Source organism: Vicugna pacos, chromosome 5 (genome assembly GCF_048564905.1).
Source record: "Vicugna pacos chromosome 5, VicPac4, whole genome shotgun sequence".
Taxonomy (NCBI): domain Eukaryota; kingdom Metazoa; phylum Chordata; class Mammalia; order Artiodactyla; family Camelidae; genus Vicugna; species Vicugna pacos.
Window position 1 is genome coordinate 76,747,339 of NC_132991.1, and position 14,741 is coordinate 76,762,079.

At 39.9% G+C, this 14,741-nt stretch overlaps 2 long non-coding RNA genes across 6 annotated transcripts in view; one reads left to right on the forward strand and one right to left on the reverse strand.

Moving 5' to 3' along the window:
* The window catches only part of LOC116280555 (uncharacterized), a 72,449-nt gene that overhangs the window by 25,812 nt on the left and 31,896 nt on the right, over positions 1-14,741 (forward strand). For 2 of the 5 annotated variants that reach the window (XR_012072847.1, XR_012072845.1), the window contains exon 4: positions 11,278-11,312. The exons of 2 other annotated variants lie outside the window; for them this stretch is intronic. This is a non-coding gene — a long non-coding RNA (uncharacterized lncRNA). Of the gene's footprint in view, positions 1-11,277; positions 11,313-14,541; positions 14,616-14,741 lie in introns of those variants that run through there. One more of the 5 variants, XR_012072846.1, reaches the window with a different exon arrangement.
* The window catches only part of LOC140696464 (uncharacterized), a 38,247-nt gene continuing 37,961 nt past the window's right edge, over positions 14,456-14,741 (reverse strand). Inside the window, exon 4 of the long non-coding RNA XR_012072850.1 lies at positions 14,456-14,571. This is a non-coding gene — a long non-coding RNA (uncharacterized lncRNA). The remainder of the gene's footprint in view (positions 14,572-14,741) is intronic.

Below are 14,741 nucleotides of genomic sequence, written 5' to 3' on the forward strand. Positions count from 1 at the left end.
ACCATTCCAGCCCCCTTACCTGTCCATTTCCCACACTTTAGTCATAGTCACCTTTGTAAATGTAGGTCAGATCTTGTTCTACACGACCTGCTTAAAATCTTCAGACATTTCCCACTACTATTTAAATAAGGACAGCATCCTTGGCAAGGCCAGTAAGGGCCTTCAGGGGATGGCCTATCTCCTTCTCTGATCGTATCCAGTGGTACTCCTGCCCTTGCCGTCAGCTCCCCAGCCATGCTGCGTTTCTTTCTGATCCCCTTCTTCCTGATGCTCTTCCACCCGCCTGCAACCCCCCACCACAGGCCCCTTTAGGCAGAACAGCATCCTCCTACAGCTGCTCCTAACAACCTAACGGCCCCCTTCACTTGGCCCTGGGTTCTCACCTACTCATTCCTTAGTGTCGGTTCTAGAGGTGCTTCCTCAGGGAAACCTGATGAGGTCAGGCTTCTGTTTAATATGTTCACTCAGAAGCATGCTTCATTCTTTATAGCACTTATCTCACTTATTAATTAGGCCCTTGTTTTTTATGACTTTATTAATATCTGTCTCTCCTGCCAGATTGTAAGCACCATAAGAGCAAAGAGCACGTCTATTACTTTTCATCACTATATTCTCAGGACTTGGTGAATTGCTGATTCTTCTTTTAAGGGTTCATTCAAAAAAGAAAAAGTAACATATATATTGGCAGACATCTTCCTCAGATTAAGAAGAATTTCACTATACTGAATGTCATGCAATCTTTCCTTTAAAGATTCAAGGTCATTGTTATAAAAACACATCGTGTAATATAGTCTTTACCCTGTGTAAGGATATAAACCATGATGTTAAAGAGCTTCAGACTGATTGTTCCAGGAAAAAAGTGGGGCAATTGTGAAGTTTTCAGAAGGGAATTCGATTTTTTTTTAATGCTTAGCAGAAGACTAAGAGATTGGTTCAGTTACCACCTTCAAATATAAGATGCATTTAATAACAATTATTAATATTGTTATGATCATTACTGAACACTGAGCATGTACCAGTAGTAATCAAGAACTTTAAAACCGTTATCTCATTTCATCCTCACAGCAACTCTCCGAGGTAGCTAACTGGTAGTATTTTCATTTCATCAATAAAGAAACTCAGGCTGACTAAGAAAGAGGTTAAAAAGCCATAGGTCCAAGGCAATCTGGGTCTAGATCCTGTAAGTTTAATCCCTTTAATGAAAAAGATGATGAGCAATTCCTTTCAAGAGGCCAGAAATTTGACCAAGGAAAGCATCTTAAATGTGGGAGAACATTCATTTGGAACAAGGAAGAGCCATTTAGAAGCATTAAACACTGGAACTGGTTTTAATAAATAGGTTGCATGTCTATTCTGATTAACTTTGAAAACTAGAGTGGACAGGAATATAGCCCAGAATGATCGGTTAATCATGTGTTTTTAAGAGCAGGGCTTGGACACGATGATCTTTTGAGATTGCCTGTAGTTCCCCAAACTCTGAAAGGTTGTTTAGGTCTGAGTTATCTTTTGTCTTCAGCCTTCTCCCTGGTTGAAAATTTGCCAAATATAGTCAACTTGTCTGGTCCCAGGGTAGCTTATCCAGGGCAAATCTTGCTTTATTGAGTTTAGTAGTCATTTTGCTTAATGACTTCTCTGTTAACAACTTGGCATACGCTTCATCCACAGTCAGCACCTACTCAGTTTAATTACTTGCTTTGTTGATGTTGTACTGGCTTCACGGAGACACTTTGAAATCCAAAACTTAACCAGCTCCAGTAGCACTCCCCCCCAAATGAGATCATAAATGATACCAAAGAGGAACAAAAAGGAGAAGAATTTAAAGAAATTGACATGATTGTCATGAGGAATTTGATGAATTCAACATGACAAGACAATATGACAATAAATCAGAACAGCAAGAATCTATAAGAATAGTATTAAGAAGACTAAATCATTCTTTAAAATTATCTTGAGGCTTGCTAAAAATCTGCTAAGGATACGTTGAAGAAATAGATTATATTTTTAAACACCAAGAGAGCCCAACTTTGTGGGGCACATGGTCTGTGTGTTGGCAGCTGCTGTGTAAAGGAAAGCATGCTGGAATCAAGTCCCCACATCTCTTCCCTGGACTCTCCGTGGAGCTGCCCTGATGCAGGAAAGCCTTTATTCTACAATCCTCATGTAAGGGAGGTCCCATCCCATTGCCCTCACCAAGTGCTAGGCCGCAGGACTCAGACAAAATGGCTCACACTTGCTTTGGGGGAACACTGGTCTAAAGGCCTTAAAACCTTAAAAATCTGTGTGCTCAACTTCACCAAATGCCATATGTCTGCCTGTCTTATCTAAAAAACCTCCCTAATCCTCTACTGAACCATTACAAAAAGATGGGAAATAAACGATAAACTGTATATCTGTTTGGACCCTAGGCAAGTTCTCTGCAGGATTGTCTTTGGCTTAGAGAACTGTAAAAAAAAAAAAGAAAGAAAGAAAAAGAAAAAGAAAAGAAAAGAAAAAAAAATTCCATGGTAGGGAGTTTAATCTGGTTTGTGGAATTTGAGATCAAAAGATCAGGGGCCCCTCCGTGTGGCAGCCCACCCATGGGCTTCTGTAATGTTTTAATAAAAGAGAGCACTTGGTATAAATATAACCAGTTAGCAGTTCTGATTGTCTTCACAGGACACTGCCAGTGGCCCCAAGTGACCAGCGACTCTCCTGTATGTGAAGATGATTGATATTATCATTCCCCAAATACACCAAAGCTCTAATTTTAATGAGACTTAGCATATTTGGAATTAATAGTTCAATATGCATCTCATCCCCAAGTTCACTGCAGGCTTTGTCTGCCCAACTTTTGAATGCTGTCCTGGGACCTGTGTGATGTGATACCCAGCTCCTCCCACTTACACCCTAAATCCTTCCCCAGACCATAACCTTTTATGAGGCCAAGGGGATTATGACTGTCTTTCCTCTGTTGCAGTCCCAGTATTTAGCAGAATCCTTGTCACAAAGTAAATGTTCAACAAATAGGTAGGTGGGATGAACGAAAAAATACAGTAATGGCCTGGGTGTGTTTTCCTACTTTCCTCAGGACCCTGGGAAGGTAACTTAATCCCTGTGTTCCCAAATCTGGCTGTACTCCAGGATCACTTTGGGAGCTTTTTAAAAAACAGGGATTGTCCCCACCTCCAGGCACTCCAAACTGTAGTTTACATAGCTCTCACAAGTGGCTGTGGTGTGCTGCTAGGTTTGCAAAGGAAGGATTTAACCTTCCTTTCCTCATCTGGAAAACATCTGGCTCTGCTGCCTCACAGGATGTCATTAAGATTAAATATGATAAACTGCAAAGTAGTCTAGCAGAAGCGGGGCTGCGTATGACTGCACGAGTAGGACAAGAATGGAGGCTGACCAGGTAGGCCTGCAAGAGAACAAACACACACAGTTTCACAACACAAGCCTATACATGACTCATCACATTCTAAGATCTGAATAAGATCTGAAGGTTTTCTGAATAAATCAACTCCACCGTTTTGCCTGTAAATCTCCTCCATCTCCCTTTAGCTAAACTTGGCAAAAAAGCGCCTTATTTTGTGTACAAAGTATGGGAAGCTTATTAGAAAGAGTAGTTTGAAGAAGGACCACTCATTTATTACTGACTTTATTTGTCTGCTCGCTTAACTGGTCGTAATTGGTCATTACAATCTCATGCAAGATGATACCTCAAGCTACTAACCTCCTAACCTGGCATGAAGACAGTTGTTGCAGATACCATCAACACTCCACTAGATTCCCTGGATCCCCTTTATTGTTTGGTAGTATCTGCCCATCCCCCAGCTTCTGCACATTTAACTCTAACATTACTCCTGGCAACCTTCTTCAGGGAATTACCCTTGGGCTACAGGAGCCCCTTAAGCAGGATGCACTGGGAGCCAGAAATGGGGTGGAGTGGGGGGAGCAGTGACGTTCCATCCTCTCATCCCAGGGCAGCAGGAAGCCCACCTCTGACTAGTAGAGGAGTATGAAAGCACAGATCACTTGCCTTGAGGCAGAATAAACTACGCAGTGTTGTTTACACTACAGAGTTCCCCTCCTCTTTTCTTCTACCTCCACTCCCTCACTGGTTCCCCTTTTAAGAACTTTCTTGATAATCATTTGCACACAAACCGTCATCTCGGCATCTTCCTTACAACTTCCTATCTTGCTCAGCTGTGGGTATTTTAACTTAAAAATAGCTTTATTTGCATTTGTCTGATTAGTGAGATAGAGTATGTATCTTTGTGTCCCTAACTGTTGTCAGTGGATTTCTTTTGTGTTCTCAAGCCCTTTGCCCATTGTATTAATTCATATTAGATCCTTTTTTTTTTTTGAGGTGTAGTTTACATACAGGAAAGCAAACAAATCTTAGTGTACAGTTCAACGAATTTTTACATATGTACACATCCATATAACCACCACCCAGATCAAAATACAAAACATCTTTTATTGAGGTGTAGTTGATTTACAATGTTCTATAAGTTTCAGGTGTACAACACAGTGATTCACAAATTTTAAAGGTTATACTCCATTTATAGTTATTATAAAATATTAGCTATATTCCCTGTTTGCTGTCTATATTTTTGTAGTTTATTTTATACATAGTAGTTTGTACCTCTTAATCCCCTACTCCTATCTTGCCTCTCCCCCCTTCCCTCTTCCCACTGGTAACCACTCGTTTATTTTCTATATTTGTGAGTCTGTGTCTTTTTTGTTATAGTCACTAGTGTGTCTTTTTTGTTATAGTCACTAGTTTGTCTTTTTTTTTCTTTAGACTCCACATAATAAGTGATAATATACAGTATCTGTCTTTTTCTGTCTGGCTTATTTCACTAAGCATAATACCCACCAAGTTCGTTGTGTGTATGTGTGTGTGTATGCATCTATATATAGATAGATACATACATACATGTACCTATATACCACAGCCTCTTTATCCATGCATCTGTGGATGAACACTTAGGTTGCTTCCATATCTTGGCTATTGTAAATAGTGCTGCTGTGAACATTGGGGTGCATAAGGATATAGATCATTTTTACCTGGAAGCTCCTGTGTATCTCCTCCCAGTCTGCAGTCATCATTCCCAGATAGCCACTATTCTAATCTCTACCATCATAGATAAATTTAGCCTGTATTGTACTTAGAAGTGGAAGCATACTGTATGTACTCTTGTGTCAGGCTTCTTTCATTCAACATTAGGTTTGAGAGATTCATCCATGTTGCATATATCATTCATTCTTTTTCATTGCTGTGTTATTTTCCACTGTATGAATGTACTAAAAGTTATTTACCCATCCTATTGTTGATGGAAATTTGGTTGTTTGCAGTTTGGAGCTATTATGGATAAGGCTGCTTTTAACATTCTTTACATGTCTTTTAGCAGATATAAGCACTCATTTCTGGGTGTATACACAGGACTAGAGTTGCTAGGTCATAGGTTAGATTGACTGGCTTTGGCTAGTGCTATAGAAAACTTACTAACTCTGTTACATCTGGGTAAATTTCCCCCTACTTGATTGTTTATTTTTTTATTTATAGTTATCTTCTTTTTCTCCAAGTTTTATTGCAGAATAATTTTCACACATAAAATTCACTCCATGTTAAGTGTAAAGTTTTAAGAGTTTTCACTAAAATCACAGTTGTGTAACTACTACTACAGTGAAGACACAGAACATTTCCATCACCCTAATTATTTTCTATTTTAGCATAGAAATATTTAAATTTTGATGCAATCATCTATAACTAATCTGTTAGTTCTCTATTTTTAAAATATTTTACCTGTTAATTCTACCAGATGAACTCTAGAATTACTCCACAGAGTGTCAAAACAAATGCCATTGCCTTTTCATCTAGAAACAAAAATGTAATAAATACAGAGTCCTAGCTCTTGAGTTGGTCAGGCCAGCATAGGAATCCCAGTCATTTACTTGTTGGATGACATGAGACAAGCCCCTAGCCTCCCTGATAGCAATTTCTTCCTCTATAACATGATTAGAATAATGATCCCTGTGTCATGAGGTGGTTGTTACAAGTGGTGAAAATAACGAATAGCTTGCTATTTGCCAGGCACTGTTCTAGGCACTTTATTTGTAGTGACATTTAAATCTTTTAACAATTCTGTGAGACACGTATTGTACCTCTCCTGGTTTTACAGATGGAGGAACTGAAGTGCAGAGAAGTTAGGTAAACTGAGGCAGGCTCAAGTGCTGTGTGCTGGCTACTGCAGTACTTCTCGGCTTCATAGATAAGGAAATGACACAGGGAAAGCACAGAGTATATAGAAATGCTAGCTTATATTATTATTCCCTTCTTCATACATTGAATAAAGTTATATGATTGTCTTCATATAGGTCATGCACAGCTCTTGTTAAGGCTACTCATAAACTTTTCATGGCCTTTCATAGTATTGTACATGGGATGTGTCTTTTTTCCATTGTGTTTTCTCATTAGTTATTTTGAAATGTGGTGAAAGCTATTGATTTGTTTATGCTGAGTAGCTAAAAGAACCTCAGCATCACTTCAGCACCATTTAAAATACCCCTCCAAGAAGAAATTTAAATTATGTATAGTACTCTTTTAATATCAAATAAAGTTAGTAGATAGGAAATAAGAAAAAAATGAAGATTAGAAATGACATTTTAGATTCTTTCTCCTTGGTTAAAGAGAATAAAAAGGGGGGAAATGTAGAAAGAAAGAATACATTCATCTGAGACTAAGTACACCAAAAGCCATAGCACATTACCCCTCCCCTGCAAAAACAAAACAAAACAGAACACTTCATTCCTTTTTTTATGTGATACTTTAACAAGTAGAGTAACTCAAGGAGTTTAATCAAAGGACTGTTTACAAAAGGTGTGGGTAGGTAGAGGAACTCCAAGGGGTGGTGTAGTTCGCTAGAATCAGTAATACTGAAACTTACCACCCCAGATCCAAAGGGAGAGGGCAAAGGGGCTGTGTTGGGAACTTGGAAAGCCTGTCGATAAGACCATGTTACAAAGATTTCACAAGGGCCGTCATCTCCATATCCAGTAGAAACCTAATGTACACTCAAAGGAGGCTCATTTTCGGTACTGGAAAAGATGGTATTTTCCTATGGCCACACAATATGTTTCTTGAAATTGATTTTATTAAACATAAGAAAATTAGCTAAGGTATCATCAGAACTTCAGGTTTGGAAATGACAAAAACCTATGTCAAACTGGCTTAAAGAAAGAGAATTTATATTTGATCACAACTGGGAAAATCAGGAGTACAGGTAGCTTTATATCCAGCTGGATCCAGGAGTTCAAGCCGTTCAAGCCGTTGTAAATCTCGCAGAAGGAGCAAGCATGAGAAGCACTCCAGCACCCTCCATCTCCTCATTCATTTTTCCCATGGCTAGGAGGAGTGATCTCGGTCTGCAGGTACATTGGTGCAGTTGGGGTAAGCGGGGGCTAAAATTTAGTAGAAACTCAGGTCACCAAACCATGAGCCATGGCTTGGGAGGGAGTTACACAGCTGAGGAAACGGGGGAAAAAATCTGGCATGTGGGCACGGTTCAGCTTTCCCAGTGCCCTTCATTTTCTCTCATCAGATCGTCTGCCTTCCAGTCTGCCCTCCTACCTTGGGCAGTCTGCACTGGAGGGCAAAGTCTAAAGATCACAGCCATGCCAGTGACTGGTTGTAAATCAGATTAACTAAGGAGCAGAGTGTTAGAAAGTTCTTTTGGGCAGCAATCCAAAGCCATGAGCTCTGTCAGCTTCTCAGTAATAAAGCTATTTCATCTCCATTTACCCAGCCTCTGCATCTCCCTCTGTTTATTCTGAATTTAGGCAGAGAGGGTAATAATAAATTAAATAATAATTGATATATATTTAATTTAACATTGAAAAACAGTACACTAAAATATGAGTAGCTGAACTAGCTTACATATCCCAAAGGTAGTGTGAATAAGACCCACTTGGAGGTCACCAAAGTGAAACCCAGTATAGCTTGTGAACCCCAACCAGGTCATCAAGAAGGAAATTGGGGCCTTCCAGGAAAGACTATGAAAACAAGCCACTGATGCAATAAGCTTTTTCTACAGACTTGGCATTTTTTAGACATTATGAAGGCAATAAATGGTAGCTGTTTGAATGAACAAGTCTAAAACATGAATGAATGTAGAGTGAAAAAAACACTAAATTAGTTTTTTTAAAATGAAGCTAAAACATCAAGTAAGCATTTCAGGATTATGAAAAAACTAGAATGAAAAATATTTAGAACCTTGAATTGGAGAGTACTGTAGTGTTGGACTAAACTCAGTTTCAATAATTAGAATTGCCTGATTAAGTAAGTCTAAATCAGGTCTCAATCTTACTGTGACAAACATACTAGAGACTTAATGAGCATACATAATTTCTCACCATTTTCCTCATATTAGCCATGATTCTGGCCTCTCTCCCTCAAAACAACATATTGGAGTGCAAGTGAGAGATTCTTGAGTTCCCTTCATTTAAAAAACTAGAGGAATCTTGGAAACCTTCAATACTACTATTGTCAATAACGATGTAGTGGTTAGGGAAATGACTTTGGCATTGGAGTGGGCCTGTCTGACTCATAGTCCAAACATTTCCTCAATCTGTGTTCCCGGCAGTTACTTTACGTCTCCAAATTTCATTTTCTCTGTGTGTAAAATGTATTGTATACCTGCTGTTCTGATAATAGAATGAAATAATGAATGTAGAGCCTTTAGGATAATGCCAAAATGTTGGCTGCTACTATTAACAAAAACTTACCAGTAACAATCTTAGTATGGATGGTAACATACTAGTGTGAAGGGAAAAAAGGCCACTGAAAACCACTAAGTGAAATAATCTTAAGTTTCATTCTTAATAAAATTCTTTTTTTTAATTAATTTTTTCTTTTTTTTAATTGAAGTATAGTCAGTTTACAGTGTCAATTTCTGATGTACAGCATAATGTTTCAGTCATACATACACATACATATTTGTTTTTATATTCACATTCATGAAATTCCTTAATTCTTTATATACTTCCCTCATACACAGATTAATAAATCATTTATTATTCATTTAAAAAATTATGAGTACCTGCTATGTATAAGGCACACACGTGCACATTTGTTGGTAATTACACAGAAAAGGTCTTAGGTTTGCTCCCATTTTATTTAGCTTTTATTTGAGTATTATTTAAGTTTTAGGATCCTCCTCAAATGAAGGGGAATTTTAAAACCAAAGTAACACCCTGGTGAGCAGGAGCCTGTACAGACAGCCCGAGTCTCAGCAGGATGAGGGCAGGCCCCTGGGGGCCTAGGCGGAGCCTGACTCTGGGCAGCCTGCAGCAGTATTTCCAGTCCAAGGGGTGGGAGGTGTGTGGGACAATGGATTCACCAGCTGATTGCAGACAAGCCCTGAGTTCATTGTAACGCTTATGTTCTGAGTTGCCCATGGCCTGGGAACCTGGTAAACAAGCCTGCCTCAGTTTTGGTCCCTGGCGTCAGCAGGTCCCTGGCGTCATCAGCAGCATATAGCAACCAGCTGGTTTCCTGTGTATGCTTGCAAGTTACTCGGCTTGGGTGATTTCTCACCAAGGTGACTAAATCAACTGGTGGGCTTAGCGTTTGTGAAGACAAAGACTTAGAACCTGTTTTGTGTGGTGCAGTTTCAGTGTCTATGATCTTTCCAGTTATTTTTGTCTACAAGCTGTTGGCCCTGCAAATTATTTACACTTGAATTACAAGTGCTCAACCCCTCTCTAGGAGGAGAGTCCAATAGCTTATTTACTTCCTACTGGCAGGCTTTTGAGGAAACAGCTTAGCCAGGCTTGCTGAGCCATTGAACCAAAATAAGGTAACTTGCAGAAGAGCAGTACCACATCCTCATCTGCCAGCTTTGCTTCTCCTCTGCTGGGTCTTCTCTTGGAAACCAGAAACTAAAATGAGTCTCTCTGTGTAGTAATCAAAATACCTCTTCATTTCCCCTCCTCCCTTTTCTCTCAACGAAGCCAACTTCTAACAGATTCTGCTTGCACACTTGTACAGCACCCATTTATTGAGCATCACAAGGGAGTTCATTCTCTGTGTGCCTTTAAGATAAGCTTATCCCTTTAATCATTTAACCTTTTCCTTGTTTATGAAGAAATATTTTTAAATATTAATCAGACTCAACCTCCTAAAACAGAATACGCTTAAACAGAAAGCCAACTTCCGTTGATGACATGTGGCCATCATTATGGATTAGTCACTGAGATGTACTGATACCCACAAGGGCTATGGAGGAGGGAGGATTTGTTTGCTCCAACATTAAATAATCCCCCACTGTTACATCCTTAGTTCTTATTTCTGCCTTTATGTCTCTTCCTTCTCTGTCTGGCTTCCTGTCTCTGACAGCCCTTTCTCTGCTTCTAACGTGCTGTTTCTAATCTGTGATGAACTGGGAAATCAGATAAGCCTGTTTCCTAGAATTAAATGCCTGACATAATATCCTATAAACACAGTGCACAAACTTCAGTGCGTACTTGGCTATTAGTTAGGCTGTTTTTGACTGCAGCTAATTGAAAATCCTAACTCATCATAGCTTAAACAGCAAGGCAATTTATTGTCTCACAGAACAGAGAGCCCAAGGAGGATGGAGCACGATACTTCAGGCCCTGTTTTACTCCTGGGTAATTCTACCAACTCTGCCTTCTTCCATGCTTGGCTTCATCCTCTGGTGGCAATATGGCTGCAGTGGTTCCAGAGGCACATCCTGATCCATTCCAGGGAAGGAAAGAGAACATCTCCTTCTATGTCTTTTTCAGGAGAAAGGAACCTTTTCCAGAACTGCCCCTTCTCCAATTGACTTCCCTTTCCTAAACCAACCACTGACTAGGGGGATAGAATTCTCATGATTGATTTGGACCAGTTAGCACCCACCATGGGCCAAATTGGAATTCTCTTGGGAAAAAGAAGAAGGAAAAGTAAACAGTAGGAGGGAACCAACAGTGGGTGCTAGAAATTGAAATAATTTGCTTCAGATTTTTTAAGCAATTTGTGTAGATTTGCAACTACATCTATAATTAGTTTGGATATGGAACAGATCACTTTTTGAAAAGTGAGGTATTGTTTTAAAATCAAATGGTAACCAGAAAATTTAATGGAAAACTAACTTTGGGGCTATATGTACCCATAAATGGAGACAAAGCTTGGGGGTTGCTTTTCTGTGAATATTATAGCACTTGAATGATTGTAAATAGTGCTACTGTGAACACTGGGGTGCATGTGTCTTTTTGAATTATATTTTTCTCCAGGTATATGCCCAGAAGTGGGATTTCTGGATCATATGGTAAGTCTATTTTTAGTTTTTTAAGGAATCTCCATACTGTCTTCCACAGTGGCTACACCAATTTTTATTCCCACCAACAGCATAGAAGTTTCCTTTTTCTCCATACCCTCTCCAGCATTTGTTGTTTGTAGACTTTTTAATGATGGCCATTCTGACTGGTTTGAAGTGATATCTCATTGTAGTTTTGATTTGCATTTCTCTAACAATTAGTGATGTTGAGCATCTTTTCATGTGCTTGTTGGCCATCTGTCTTCTTTGGAGAGATGTCTATTTAGGTCTTCTGTCCGTTTTTTTATTGCGTTGTCATTTGCAAACTGACAGTTTTACTTCTTTTCCAATTTAAATTCCTTTTATTTATTTTTCTTCTGTGATTGCTATGGCTAGGACTTGCAAAATTATGTTGAATAAAAGTTGTGGGAGTGGACAGTCTTGTCTTGTTCCTGATCTTAGAGGAAATGCTTTCAGCTTTTCGCCATTAAGTATGATGTTAGCTGTGGATTTGTCATACATGGTCTTGTTTTTGTTCCCAATTTGGGAAAGTTTTTGGTTATTATCTCTCCAGAAATTTTCTCAGGTTCTCTCTTCTCTTTCTGGGATCCCTGTAATGTGATAATGTTGTCCCAGAGATCTCTTAAACTATCCTCATTTCTTTTCATTCTTTTTTCTTTTTTCTGTTTTGCAATTTCCACTTATCTGTCTTCAGGCTCACTGATCCATTCTTCTGCTTCACTTAGTCTCTCCTTGGTTCCTTCTAGTGTATTATTCTTTTCAGTAACTGTATTCCTCAACTCTGTTTGGGTGTTCTTTATATTTTCTAACTCTCTGCTAAAAACTTCGCTCTGTGCATCTATTCTCCCAAGTTCTCTGAACATCTTCATGATCGTAACTCTAAACCCTTCCTCAGATAAATTGCCTGCCTCCTCATCATTTATTTCTTCTTCTGGGATTTTACCTTATGCCTTTGCCTGGAATATATTCTGCTGCCTCATTGTCTAAATTTCTATTTGTATGTTTATGTAGGTTAGTTACTTTTCTTGACCTTGGAGAAGTGGCCCTCTGTAGGATATGCCCTATACGTCCCAGCAGTGCACTCCTCTCTTGTCACCAAAGGGCCAGGGTCCAGCTGGTTCCAGGTCAGAGTCTGGGCTGCGTTTGCAGGTTCCTTCTACAGGCTTTGGGATTGTTGTTTTCTTACTTCTGGTATCTTCCCCCTGGTGGGTGAGGCTGGACTAGAGGCTTGTGCAGGTTTCCTGGCAAGAGGAGTCAGTGCCTGCCCACTGTTGGGTGGAGCTTGGTCTTGACCCTCTGGTGGGTAGGGCTGTGCCTAAGGGCGTGTCTAGAGGTGGCTCTGGGTTCAGGAAGTCTGCTGATGCATGGGGCTTGGTCTTCGTACTAATGACCCAAGCAAGATGTCAGCCTCCAGGAAAGCTCATGTAGAAGAACACTCCCCAAATGTCTGCCACCAGCTTTTATGTCCCAAGGGAGAGCCACAGCCACCCCCTACCTCGCCAGGAGACCTTCCACAACCAGCAGGCGGGTCTGGCCCAGGTTCTTATGAAATCACTGCCTCTGCCCTTGGTCCTGGCACATGTGAGATTCTTTGTGTGCTTCCTGAGAGAGTGAAATCTCTGTTTCCCTCAGTCCCATAGGGCTCCTGGAGTTAAGCCCCACTGGCCTTCAAAACTAAATATTCTAGGATCTCCTCCCCCTAGTGCCGGCACCCTGGGCTGGGGAGCCTGACATGGTGCATAGAACTCTCACTCCTGTGGGAGGGCCTCTTCAACTTAATTATTCTTCAGCGTGTGGGTCGCCCATTCCGGGAGAATATGGGGCCCAATTATATCACTACGGTTCCCTCTTTATGTTTCCAGTTGAAGAAGATCATTTTGGCTAGATCCCAGTCTTTTTTTCCCAATGGTTCTTTAGTTGTGGTTTTCTTGGAGTCATGAGGGGAGGCAAGCTCATGGCCCTACTACTCCACCATCCTGACCCAATTGTTTGCATTTCTTCAGTTAACGTAAGAGTATAGATGTAGGATGGTTCTTTTAGATCTACTCATGGACCCCTCTCATTTCCTAGAGTACAAGTTTCCAAGAAGACATCACCTTTTCATCGAAGTAGTCCCTGACACTCCATCTCTGCGTGTGATTTGAGGTTCCTTCCCTTTACTCCTTTAGCACACTTTGCATACTTCCAATATCATACTTACCACACTGAATTATAATCTTTGATTTTTGCTTGTCTTGTCCCCTAAATTCCAAGCATCTTGACAAAGGAACCAGGTTCTACTTATTTTTGTATCTATAGGATCATAGTGCTTAATGATTATCTGTCATTAGAAGGATGGATGAGTAGATGGATGGGGAAACTAAGGAGCAAAGCCATCAATCATTTGTTCCAGCCCTCTCAGTAAGTTACCTGCACAGTTAGGGAAAGAACCATAGATTTCAGGGTTGTTTTCCAATCCACAAATTTTCTAAGTTTATGCAGATGCTTTTTTTTGTTTTTAATTAAATTCTCTAAAACTATGCTAGAGCAGGTAGAGTATGGGGAAACTGGAGGCAAGAAAAAAAAAGCCCTGAAGTCACAGCATCGGAATATATAGGGTTTTAAGAATGGCAATGAGTTGCCAAAAAAGACTTTATATGAGAAACAAAGACTTGTAATTCTCTTCTGCAGGGAACCTTTGGTTACCAGCCATTTAAGAGACTGATTTCTAAGCTTGTCCCTTACTGTCTCCCCCAATCCCAATTTGTACAAAAGGCAAGTGAACATAGGGACAGCAGCCACTAGAAGCATCCATCCTATTCATTTTAGCTTTGGGGACGATCACCTGGAAACTCAACATCCTGAGAGAAAAAAAATTTTTTTTACCTGAAAGTTCCAGTGTAACTTCATATTTTATTAAGATCATAGCACACTCTTTTCTTGGGCTCGAACTAGGCAGAAAGCCTCAATCAGTTACAGCCCTAAGGCTCATTATGGGCTAACTGTTCACCTCAGGGAACAACAGGAGGGGAGAGCTTATTCTTGTTCTACTTTCCGCTTGACCAAAATACTACCAAAGCCACTAACCTGTGAGAGCATTTATTCCTCACTGCAGAACATGTCTCTTCTCATCCCTGAAAAATTAGAATGACTCATTTTATTGAATGGTGGGCACATTCCAGAAGGTAGACTAGACTAGCTCCAGGACTGAAGAAGGCATCCTTTCTGCTCCACATTTCAGGACTCTGGTGAATTATCAGTACATCAAGTCCTGATGGGAAAAGCCAAGATGTTTCAAATTTCACAAACTGCAGCAGGTAATTTGACTGAAGACAATTTGGCTAAATGAAATTTCACCAAATAAATTTTGAGCAAATATAAAGTGTTTGTATGTATTTAGTTTAAAAGTACTTTGGTCAATAGGAAAATTAGTAAAATAAT